The sequence below is a fragment of the Ascidiella aspersa genome, chromosome 2, assembly GCF_963924565.1.
Source record: "Ascidiella aspersa chromosome 2, kaAscAspe10.2, whole genome shotgun sequence".
Classification (NCBI taxonomy): Eukaryota; Metazoa; Chordata; class Ascidiacea; order Phlebobranchia; family Ascidiidae; genus Ascidiella; species Ascidiella aspersa.
The window spans coordinates 38,923,011-38,934,336 of NC_139448.1; positions in this window are offsets into that span (position 1 = coordinate 38,923,011).

Genomic DNA, 11,326 nt, shown 5'->3' on the forward strand with positions numbered 1-11,326 from the left:
CTTTTGATTTGAGAAAGTGGAAATTCGCTTACTTATTGGCGGGCATTCGTCACTTCCATCCGAACATTGAGGGAATCCATCTTCAACCAAGTTGATGTCGACCGACAGGGGCTTTCCATTGCGACAGTAAAACCTCGTTTCGTTGCATCGCGTTGTATCCTCGTCGGATCCATCGTCGCAGTCTATTGTTCCATCACAAAGGTTGTTGACATCGATGCTGGTGAGCGTTCCACTGGCGCAATCGTGACGCTTTGGGCACAATCCACGTTCGTCGCACCCTGATTTTATCCCCTTACAAGCCACTCTATATCTGGCTCTCCAACGAATGCACTCCACATCGCAGAACTTGGGTCGAGGCTCACAACCTTTGCATTCATCTTCCATGTCCCAACATTCAGGTCTGCCATCGCATTTGGTGGCACGTTCGGGGAGCGAAAACATGGCAGATCGGCAATATATGTGATCTAATTTACCTTTTTGAGCTAGTCCGCAATATTTTGTGTTGGATTTTCCCATACAACTGACTTTTTGGTTGCAAAGCACTTTGTCCATGTCCACGCAGTCCGTTGCATTGTAGCAATGCATTTCGTTGGGAGGGCAAATGTCTCTAGCGTCGCCCAAGATATTACGGCAAACTGTTTGGTCGTCGCACAAACATTCATCGGAAAGATCGTAGCAGTCTGGAATCCCGTTACAAACTTGCTGTTGAGAAACAACCAGTCGTTTGTCCAAACACAAGAAGCAAACAAATTGTCCATCAACGAAACATATATCTGACTTGTCCGCGCATTGCGGTTCATCGTCGTAGATGTTTATCTGGGGTAAAACACAAATTCCTCTTTTTTTTGTTCCTGAGCATTTAAATCCCAGTCCGATTTTGATTTCATCGTCATTGCAACGAATCTTGTTGTCGCAATAATCATGGGTGGAAATGAGATTACCGTTACTGCATCGAAAAAAACTTGTGTGCATTCCCTTCTCACAAACCCACTGTCCATTTCCACAAACCCTGTCTCTCCGCCCTTCACACGGCCCCATAAGTTGGCGGCAAGTCGTCTTGTTGTGGATCGCTTCGAACTTGGTTTTGCTTGTCTCGTTTGAACAAAGAGTTACCTTAACCTACTTATTTCCGACCCACACACTCCGATCATGGCATGGCTCTTTTCGTCCGACGCACTGGATCCTACCGTCAGCCACTTGTTGCTGGCAAGCTCTGCAAAACCACTCGTCGCTACCGTCCATGCAAATGGGCGAACCGTCGCATATGTATTTCTCTCTCACACACTGAAGCCCATCGTTGCAATGTACCAAACCACTTTGACAGCTGCTGCAGTTCGTCTCATCACTCTTATCGTTACAATCCCCAATTCCATTGCACCACAAACTTGCGCACATTTGCTTCCGATAATCGCACACCTTGGTTCCTCCGTTGCAAGTGGCGCAGTTCGTCTCATCACTTTTATCGTAGCAATCCCACCATCCATCGCACCATTTACTTGCCGGCATACACATCTTTCCATCATTGCACATCTTAGCTCCTCCATTGCAAGTTGTACAGTTCTTCTCATCACTCCAATCGTGACATTCTTCCCACCCATCGCACCACAGACTTGCCGGCATACACATCTTTCCATCATTGCACATCTTCGCTTCTGGTTTGCAAGTTTTACAGTTTGTCTCATCCTGGCCCCACCCACAATCTATCCACCCATTGCAAACTTGAGTTTGGTTGATACACTTCACATCTGACCCGCTACATTCGAACTGATCTTTGGCGCATCTTGCTTTAGCTCCAACGCACAAGGCGAGCAACGCGCAAACAAAAGTAAACATCTCCAACTGCATGTTACCAGTTTACAATATCTTGTGTTAAACAACCAATGCAAACATAGGGGTTTAATCAGCGTAATATATTAGCGAATTTCCATGACTAAAGGCCAACAACAATATGGCAGAAACATCCATATACTTTGTGTTGTGTAATTTTTCGTACCGAATATATTAAATATTATTCGAAAAAAATATTTAAAGTTATTAAATGATTTATTTTTTAAGTCTAAACCTTGCGCTACTCAAATTAAAATTGGGTAACCGCATTTCATCTTATTTGTAAACAAGTTGCTAAATTGACTGATTGGTAAACGATAGAGTTCGCACTTGAATAGTTTAAAGTTGTAAATGTAGAATAAAAAAAAAACATTATTTCATCCACAAATAAAATTAAAGATTTTCTTAAAAAAAGAATTTTGGAAAAGGAAAGTTGAGTTAGGCTGTTTGGAGATGATTCTTCAATCAAAAATGAATATTCAGATTTATATTTTCAATACAGAATCAAGGAAATAAAATTGATTTACTATTTGCGATCAATAAACACTGAACAATATGACTGGATTCGCTGCCCTTTCATTGAAATCCCAATGGTTGATATTGGCTCTTCGCTAACGTAGTAAGAGGAATAGCTAAAAATCCAGCGGGACGCCAGCCATAAGACCGAAATTAGAACAACATCCAATAAGAAATAAGTCAAAAAATGGGACTAAACTTTCGGCATAAAACACCCAAACAGGACGAATACCTAATATTCGAATATGTCACAAATCCGTTGAAATAAAACCTAAATGGCCAGAATAAGGCCTTTACGACCTTTTACCTAGCTCCAAACCCCACCCGTAAGTACAGTACTAACTCCCCTAATATGTTCAACCCTAACCCAAACAGAGGCAAACAATCCGGTTCCAAAACAGTGGCGCCTAAACGTCGACACCAAAACGGCCGATTCCAAAAAGGTCCCCAACCATCCCACACCCTCTCCCTACAGTTTTGGGCGTTATTTTGTCCATTAAGGCCTTATTTCGTTAAATTGGTCTTACTTTAAAAAAATTAGGTTTTATTCAGATGCTTTTAGATTGTAGACTCGTTCAGTCGTGGTTATTACTGCGTATTTGTCTTTATTCTGTCGTTGGTCTTAGTGCTTTGGTAATATAGATTATTCTGATTTAGATGTTCTTGATTTGTGGGTCTTATTGCGTGTTTCCATCCAGCTCTAACTAAAGTACAGGGTGTTTTCATAATTTACAATCTGAAAGGCCTATTTTATTTTTTTCCCTTTTGGCTTATCTCATAGACTGCTTACCGTACTTTATAGATAATAAGAAGGCCTATGTAATAAAATGGAAGTAGTTGAGGTGACGCTGATGATTGAATCTTGAGCTAATGGCGCCTGACAAATAAGACAGAATGTAGTTACGTTCAACATAAAACTTCTCCTACTATGTTGCAAACTTTCTATGCTCATCCTCATATATTCGTTTTGCTGTGCACGTCTGACATTATGAGTTATTAAACTAATAAGTTTCCGACTGAAGTTAACAATAGAAACGGATATTAATTGAGTTGGGCTCGCAGTTTAAACACGAAACTCCTTTGAAAATTTGTTCGTAATGATTAAACCCAAAGTTGTTATCTCGGCTAGTAATTGAAAGTTTGAAACGCATCGAATTATACTGAAAGGAAACAAAAATATTTCACTCTAATTAAACATACGCCAATTCCTATTCACAATAGGGATTTGTTAAACAATATTTAATACAATCACGCTGTTAAGCTTCTGATATATTATCAGTAATAACAATAGATAAATCAACTATTTCTGCCAGACATTATATCAATTATAAAGAGGATTGTTCTGACAAATATGCATTCAGCGCTGACGTTTCGATAACCTATCCAGGTAATCTTCTTCAGGTCAAATTAACTTGTAACCTTGCAGAAGGCATACATACAGTGAAGGGATATTAAAAACAATAGATATTAATCTTAACTTACAATCGAAAAAAGTTTGACATAAAACATGAACCAAAGCGTCGCATAAACCCGGTTAAACAACCGCTTGTTGGCCGCCCCTGCAATATCAGCTTACATCTTACAATCCTTCCACTACAGACAGGAGGTTCTTTGTAAAGGTTCGGGCTTTTTGTGTGTATATTGATTTTTTTAATGGTTGTTATTGTTGTAGATAGAGATGTGCGATTAACCAACATTCATCTGATCCGATAGCAAATGACGTCATTGCCGTGGTCAAAGAAACATAGATTATGAAAAGGTTGTTTTTCAGGTTATTAAGCTCAAATTTGCCTTTAGTCTGAACTCTCTTACTTTCATGTGTTAACTTACTAGTTTTAATAAGTTTCCAACCCATGGCTGAAATTTCTATATTAATTTGGTATCGGGCCGGGCAATTACCGATACTACCTCTTGTAATTGGGCATCGGTTCCGATCCGATATTATTGGACATCTTTACATGCAGCTTATTTAAAGCAACCACTTGGATGTTAGCAACTGTTTATGCTCTTGTATACTTATGGCAATTAAAGTTCCCTAAACTGCTAGTTGGATTATGGGCCGTATCTATAATTTTCACCGCTAAACCGAAAAAATCATCAAATCCATATAAAACTACCATTGTTTAATCGTTACAATACAAATATTATATTTATCGTCGTAATAATCATTGACTGTTGTTGTTAATTGTACTATAATATGAAACCGAATACACAGAAACAGTTGCATTCGTTAAAACTGTGTTAAAAACGAATAAAGAATTTGTAGAAAACGCAAACATTTTTTGCCCTCTTTTTATGGAGATATATTTAAATATAAAATTTAAAGATTTCAAAATTGTCCCACACGGAAAAATTTAAAACGCGCTGGTCTAAATCTATTTATATGTTCAATTTAGAGACAATTTTCTCTACTTTAGAACGCTGGTCGGATGCGAAAAACTCTTAAATCGATGAAGAAAGACGAGCGCAAGAACGCCCACTTGCGGGGGCCGCACGCCTTCCCGCTCCACTGCATGATGGCGATATTTTACTCGATCGTAGACGACCGTGTTCCGCCAACAGCGCACCTTTTCACACAGGTGAGTATTATTTGAAGCAAAATGGACAAATTCACGGCTAAAACAAAAATTATTGAGTAAGAGTAGATCATGAGACATGATAAGAGACAAAAAACACAAATTTCGCTAACCTCATTTTTAAGTTTATGAAGTAAAAAGTTTACGATTGTAGATTCTGGGAGGCTAATTTATAACAGGGCATAGTGCAGTGCTTCAAAAAAGACTACCTTTTTAGTTTTACTTTTATATTATTTTTATTTTTTGGCTTTGTATGCGTATTTTCTACAACCTTGCCATGTTTTGGCGATAAACAAGGCTATTAAGTAAATTGGACAACAAAACGTAGCGCCGAAGGCGCAAAATTTTTTTTTTTTTTACCTAATTTTTTTGCACTAATTTCTTCGGTTTTCTGGCTGATTCTTCGGCCGACATAGTCGCCAAGTCGCCAGCATTCTGCAATGCTGGCCTCAACCTTTCTATTCGTTGAAGTTCGCCTTAATTTTTACGTGGTCCAGATTTATTATTTTAATACTTTGTTAGTTTGACTAACCCTGATGAGGTTAGCTGTTATTTGTGCCCCATAGGCGCCTAACAAAATTCCAGCACGTTATCACGTTATCTTTACCCAGTACAAAATTGCCTATTAACTACTTGCAATAGCCACTGAAACAAACCATTTCGGCTTTTAAAACTTTCTTGAAGCGCCTTTAGGCTAAACACGTTTGTATTAAAATGAGCAAAACTAAACATTAAATTAAAAAAACAGACTTTACGTTTAGTTAAAAGACATAGTTTTCGGATTCTATTGCCTCGTGCCTACTTGGTCACTTTTTAAACACTTTTGGAGAACTAAAAAAACTGGGCTACAGAAATTGAATTTCCAGGACGAAAATCTAGGACGTTTACAAACGCTATGCACACTTTGAGCGCTTATGTTGCTGCTGTAACGTCGGTTTATACTTCGTTTAAACCAGAAGAGCGATTTCTATCTAGTGATATCTTAGTTATCTTTGGTAACAAACATAGTGAACTTACATTGATAAGAATTGGATAAAGCTAAATAATCTGTCAGTGTAAGTGTTTGATGCTGCAACGAAGATAGGACAGCGAAGCATAAGGTTATATAAGCTATAGGATAAAAATAAAACTGTAAAAATCAATGGCCTTGTTTTGTATTGGACAGTGTGTTTACATTAAGAAATGAAACAACCTTTTAAAATGTCATTATTATTTAAAGGCTAAATTATGTTAATGTTGTTTTTATCAATTTTCAAAAAGTTTTACGCTAGTTTCCAAATTGGGGTTCACTATTGCACATTACGTTGTAACATGTTAATCTGCTAGCATCATGTTGTAGCCAACGATTATGGAAGATAAATACGGCATCAGCATATTACCAACAGTTAATGTTACGGATAGCGTGAGATATTCGTCAAGAGGCATAAATAATACGAAAATATGTTTTTCAAATGCATGACACTTTACTTATGCCAAAACGTTTGCACTACGTGTCACTAAATAGAAATTTCAAATCATGTGATGTGTTTTTAAGCTTCACGCGATTTTACCCACTGTTGTGTTATTTCCCAGGTATAGATTCGTCCACAGCTTGCAAGCCTGGGTTTGGCTCAGTTTATTACAGGATGCTGAACATGAAATGGACGCGACTCACCGTGATGTGAGTCATTACGGTAAGGCCTGCTTAGGTTAAGCTACCTTCGGAGCCAAAATGTCAATCTTAAATGAACCCAATTACCTCGCGACACCCTTGAGCATTACAAATAGTACCCCAGGGTGCCGCGGCGCCCCGGTTGGAACCCAAACCAAGCCAAATATATTTAAATCAGATCAAGTAAATAAATGGCAAATCCCCTTCGTTGAAGACACACTGTGTTACTCAGCTTTTTTTCCAGTAGAAATATTAGGTTTACACAAAACCTTATTTTCAGTTGAAACCAATTTTTAATGACAAGCTAGTATCTAAACGTAGATGCCGGTACATGTTATTTCCAACAATCAGTAACAAGATTGTTTTTTATTAAATGCATCACACAGCGCTAATATAATTGAGCTAAACACTTCAAGGTATATAGGGAGCATTTCTATTCGTTTAAAGACAGGAAGCTTTATGGAAAACGTAATCATGAGTTACTATTAAGCTCGCGTTAAGTCTTTGCGCACCTTGCACACATTTACATACAGACACACGCAAATGTGAAATTTCAGAGCGGCAGAGCCTGGTGGAAAAAGAGCATTTTTTTACCGGAAGCACTGATTTTTCCCATCATATTTTCCATTATTTTCCCTTTTATATTACGCCATTTTTCCCATTATTTTTTCACCATAATTTTTCAGCATTAGATGTTCTATATTTCTAGCATTTTTCATCCAAAGCTTGCATGTAGATTCTTAAAAAACTTGTTATAATTTGTTTCTTAACCACTCTAAAAATGTTTTAATAATTGCTTCAGTAAAGAAACGCCTTTCAATTTTAAAGCACGAATATTGAACAAAACACTTCCCGTTGTATAAGGAACATTGCTATAAAGACTGGAAGCTTTGATGGAAAGCGTATTTAGGTGTCGCTATAGGCTCGCGTTGTAAACAATGGCTTACACTGAGGTAGTATTTCCTATTCCTAACACAAGGCATGCCAGCCATTGAATGAAAATGGTTTTATTTTGTGAATCCTAATGCTTTCACCTTATGTTTTTCCATTGGCTTGTGTGAAAAGAATCACAAGATTTTACATTGTTATTATGGTAATATTGTCAAAATGCACACATCACACATATTGAATATAAAATCTACAATTTGATTAAATTCAAACTACCATATTTAAAACAAACTCACTGATAAACAGAAACATAAAGCGATGGTGAATATATCAAACTTAAATAAGCACGAAGATTTTCCAGTATTTAAAAGTATGTGAGGGGTAATTCAGTCAACTTTTGTGTGTTTATATGGTTTTCCTTAATTTAAATGGTATTCAAATGAATCATGATTTCTATATATTTTTTATTTCTGGACTTAAAGTTGACTTTCTGCTATGACGTTCCCTTCTTTATTTCTGCTTAAGGCAGGAATCTTAAGTTTTTTAAGTTTCTCCAATCTAACAGTGCACCTGTCTATCAATGTGGAGTAAAGCAAGGGGTTCAATGCACTGTTAATGGGAAGCAAAATACCAGCACTGATAATGTAAACATCATTGGGGAGTGGAACACCAGAAACAGCCAAGTAAGCAAGCACACACATTGGGATCCAGCAACAGAAGTCAGTAATAAGTAAGCGAGAAATACGTTTTTGCATTTCGCTGTTGGGCTGCTTGTTTCTAGATTTAGCCATTTTGTTACTTCGTATGTAAATGAGTGTGTAAGCCACAAGCATGAAAATGAACAGCAGGAAGTTGAGTGTGATAAGAAACACAGAATACTGCCAAGAAGCGTCATTTGCAGAGGCGAACAGTCTGGGTATGCAAACACTAGTTTCACCGTAATAACCAAGTATTCCTTTTATCGGTTGATTGGGGAAGGTTTTGCTTATTAGATGAGTGACGTCATGCCAATGGAGTGACGTCATGTTATGTGGCTTTATTTTATTGGCTAAATCAACCATATTTTGTTTAGGGACTTGATCAGTTTTAAAAAATCTACTTGAAAACCAAACATGAGAAACAAAATATCCTGAACTGTAATCAAACAAAGGCAGAAGTGAAAATAAAAATGCAAACAGCCAAACACATGCACATGAAATGTAAATCCCCTTTAGCTCCATTGTTCTGGTGATAAACGGTTTGTAAACTGTTGCAAGTCTAAACGCTGTCATGACAGCCATAGTACCAGAAGAGGCCATGGTAGCTACAACACACAACACCCCAAGAATGGAGCAGGTGCTACTTGTACGCCAAAGTGCGTCAAACGAGCAATAATCCCCCGAAAACTGTAAACCCTTTATGCTTATTGCAATAAGATAAATCCCCATGAGAAAGTCAGCAGGTGCCAAACTTAGCAAAAATATGTAGGTGCTTTTTGTGAAGTTATCTGCGTTCTTGTTATTTACAATGTCCCTTATCGTAATAACAACAACCGCTAAATTCCCGATGCCAGCCGCCAACCCCATTAACCAGAAAAAGGCTCTGTAAACAGGGTTGGCGATCATTTCCTTTTGATTTGAGAAAGTGGTACTTCGCTTACTTATTGGCGGGCACTCGTCACTTCCGTCCGAACATTGAGGGAATCCATCTTCAACCAAGTTGATGTCGACCGACAGGGGCTTTCCATTGCGACAGTAAAACCTCGTTTCACTGCATCGTGTCGTATCCTCGTCCGATCCGTCGTCGCAGTCTATTGTTCCATCACAAAGGTTGTTGACATTGATGCTGGTAAGCGTTCCACTGACGCAATCGTGACGCTTGGGGCACAATCCACGTTCGTGGCAGAATGATTCATTCACGCCCTCGCATGCCTTTCCTATGCTAGCTCTCCAACTAATGCACTCCACATCGCAGAACTTTGGTCGAGGCTCACAACCATTGCATTCATCTTCCATGTTCCAACATTCAGGTCTGCCGTCACATTTCGTGGCGCGTGCGGGGTATGAACAGAAGATGGGTGGGCAATACATGTGATCTACTTCACCGTCATTCTTAGCTAGCCCACAATATTTCGTGTTGGATTCTCCTACACAACTGACTTCTGGGTTGCAAAGCACTTTGTCCATATCCACGCAGTCCGATGCATTGCGGCAATGTATTTGGTTGGGAGGGCAAGTGTGTCTAGCGTCGCCCAAGATATCATGGCAAACTGTTTGGTCGTCGCACAAACATTCATCGGAAAGATCGTAGCAGTCTGGAACCCCGTTACAAACTTGTTGCTGAGAAACAACAAGTCGTTTATCTAAACACAAGAAGCAAACGAATTGTCCATCAACGAAGCAAATATCTGACTTATCAGCGCATTGAGCTTTATCGTTGTAGATGTTTATCTGCGGTAAAACGCAAATTCCCTTTCTGCTGGTTCCCGAGCATTTAAATCCCAGCCCGGTTTTGATTTCATCATCATTGCAACTAATGGAGTTGTCGCAATATTTATCGGTGGCAATGAGATTACCGTTACTGCATCGTGACAAACTTGTGAGCATTCCCTCCTCACAAACCCACTGTCCATTCCCACAAACCCTGTCTATCCGCCCTTCACACGGCCCCATAAGTTGGCGGCAAGTCGTCTTGTTGTGGATCGCTTGAAAATTGGCTTTGCTTGTCTCGTTTGAACAAAGAGTTACCTTATCCCACTCCAAAAAGCCAACATACACACTCCGATCGTCACAAGGCTCCTTTCGTCCGACGCACTGGATCCTACTGTTAGCCACTTGTTGCTGGCAAGCTCTGCAAAACCACGCGTCGCTGCCGTCCAAGCACTGGGGGCCATGCAGAGCGTCACATTTGTATTCCTCGATAACACACTGAAGTCCATCGTTGCAATGTACTGCGCCACTTCCACAACTGCTGCAGTTCGTCTCATCACTCCAATCGTAACAATCCTTCCGCCCATCGCACAAGTCACTTGCGTGAACACACTTTTTCCCATCATCGCACATCTTCGCTCCTGGTTTGCAAGTTGTGCAGTTTATCTCATCACCACCGCCCCTACAATCCTTCTCCCCGTCGCACCGCTTACTCTCATGAACACACTGCCTTTCATTATCGCACATCTTCGCTCCTGGTTTGCAATTTGCGCATTTCGTCTCATCTTCACCATAAGGACAATCCCTCCGCCCGTCGCAAACTTCAGTTTGGTTGACACAGCCACCTGGTCCGCTACATTCGAACTGATCTTTGGCGCATATTGCTTTAGCTCCAACGCACAAGGCGAGCAACGCATAAACAAAAGTAGACATTCCCAACTGCATTTTACCAGTTAACAATATCTTATGTTAAACAACTATATAGACAACTAGCATAGCGGTTTAATCGGTGTAGCAAATTAACGAATTTCTCGACCAAAGGTCAACAGCAATATGGCCAGAATATATTTTTGTGTCGCGTAATTATTTGTACCAACGTAATAAATATTGTTAATTAAAATATTTACATTAGTCTAGCCCTTGCACTACGCAATTAAAAGTGGGTAACCGTCTCTTATCTTATTCGTAAACAAGATGCTAGATTAAATGCTTGGTAAATAACAGAGTTTTGCTTTTCAACAGAACAAAAAACACAATATTAACTTAAACACTTTAGTTAATCACATACATGTCTATGAAGCAATCTAAACTTTACTAAAAATTTCCGCAATAATGCGACAAAGGTAAAATATCCTTTCAACACAAAACCATAGCTAACATCATGTTTAAAGCCATAACGACAACAATATAACTTTTTATGTATATTTTTCAAATTTTATCTCGTTAATGTGATTATTCAC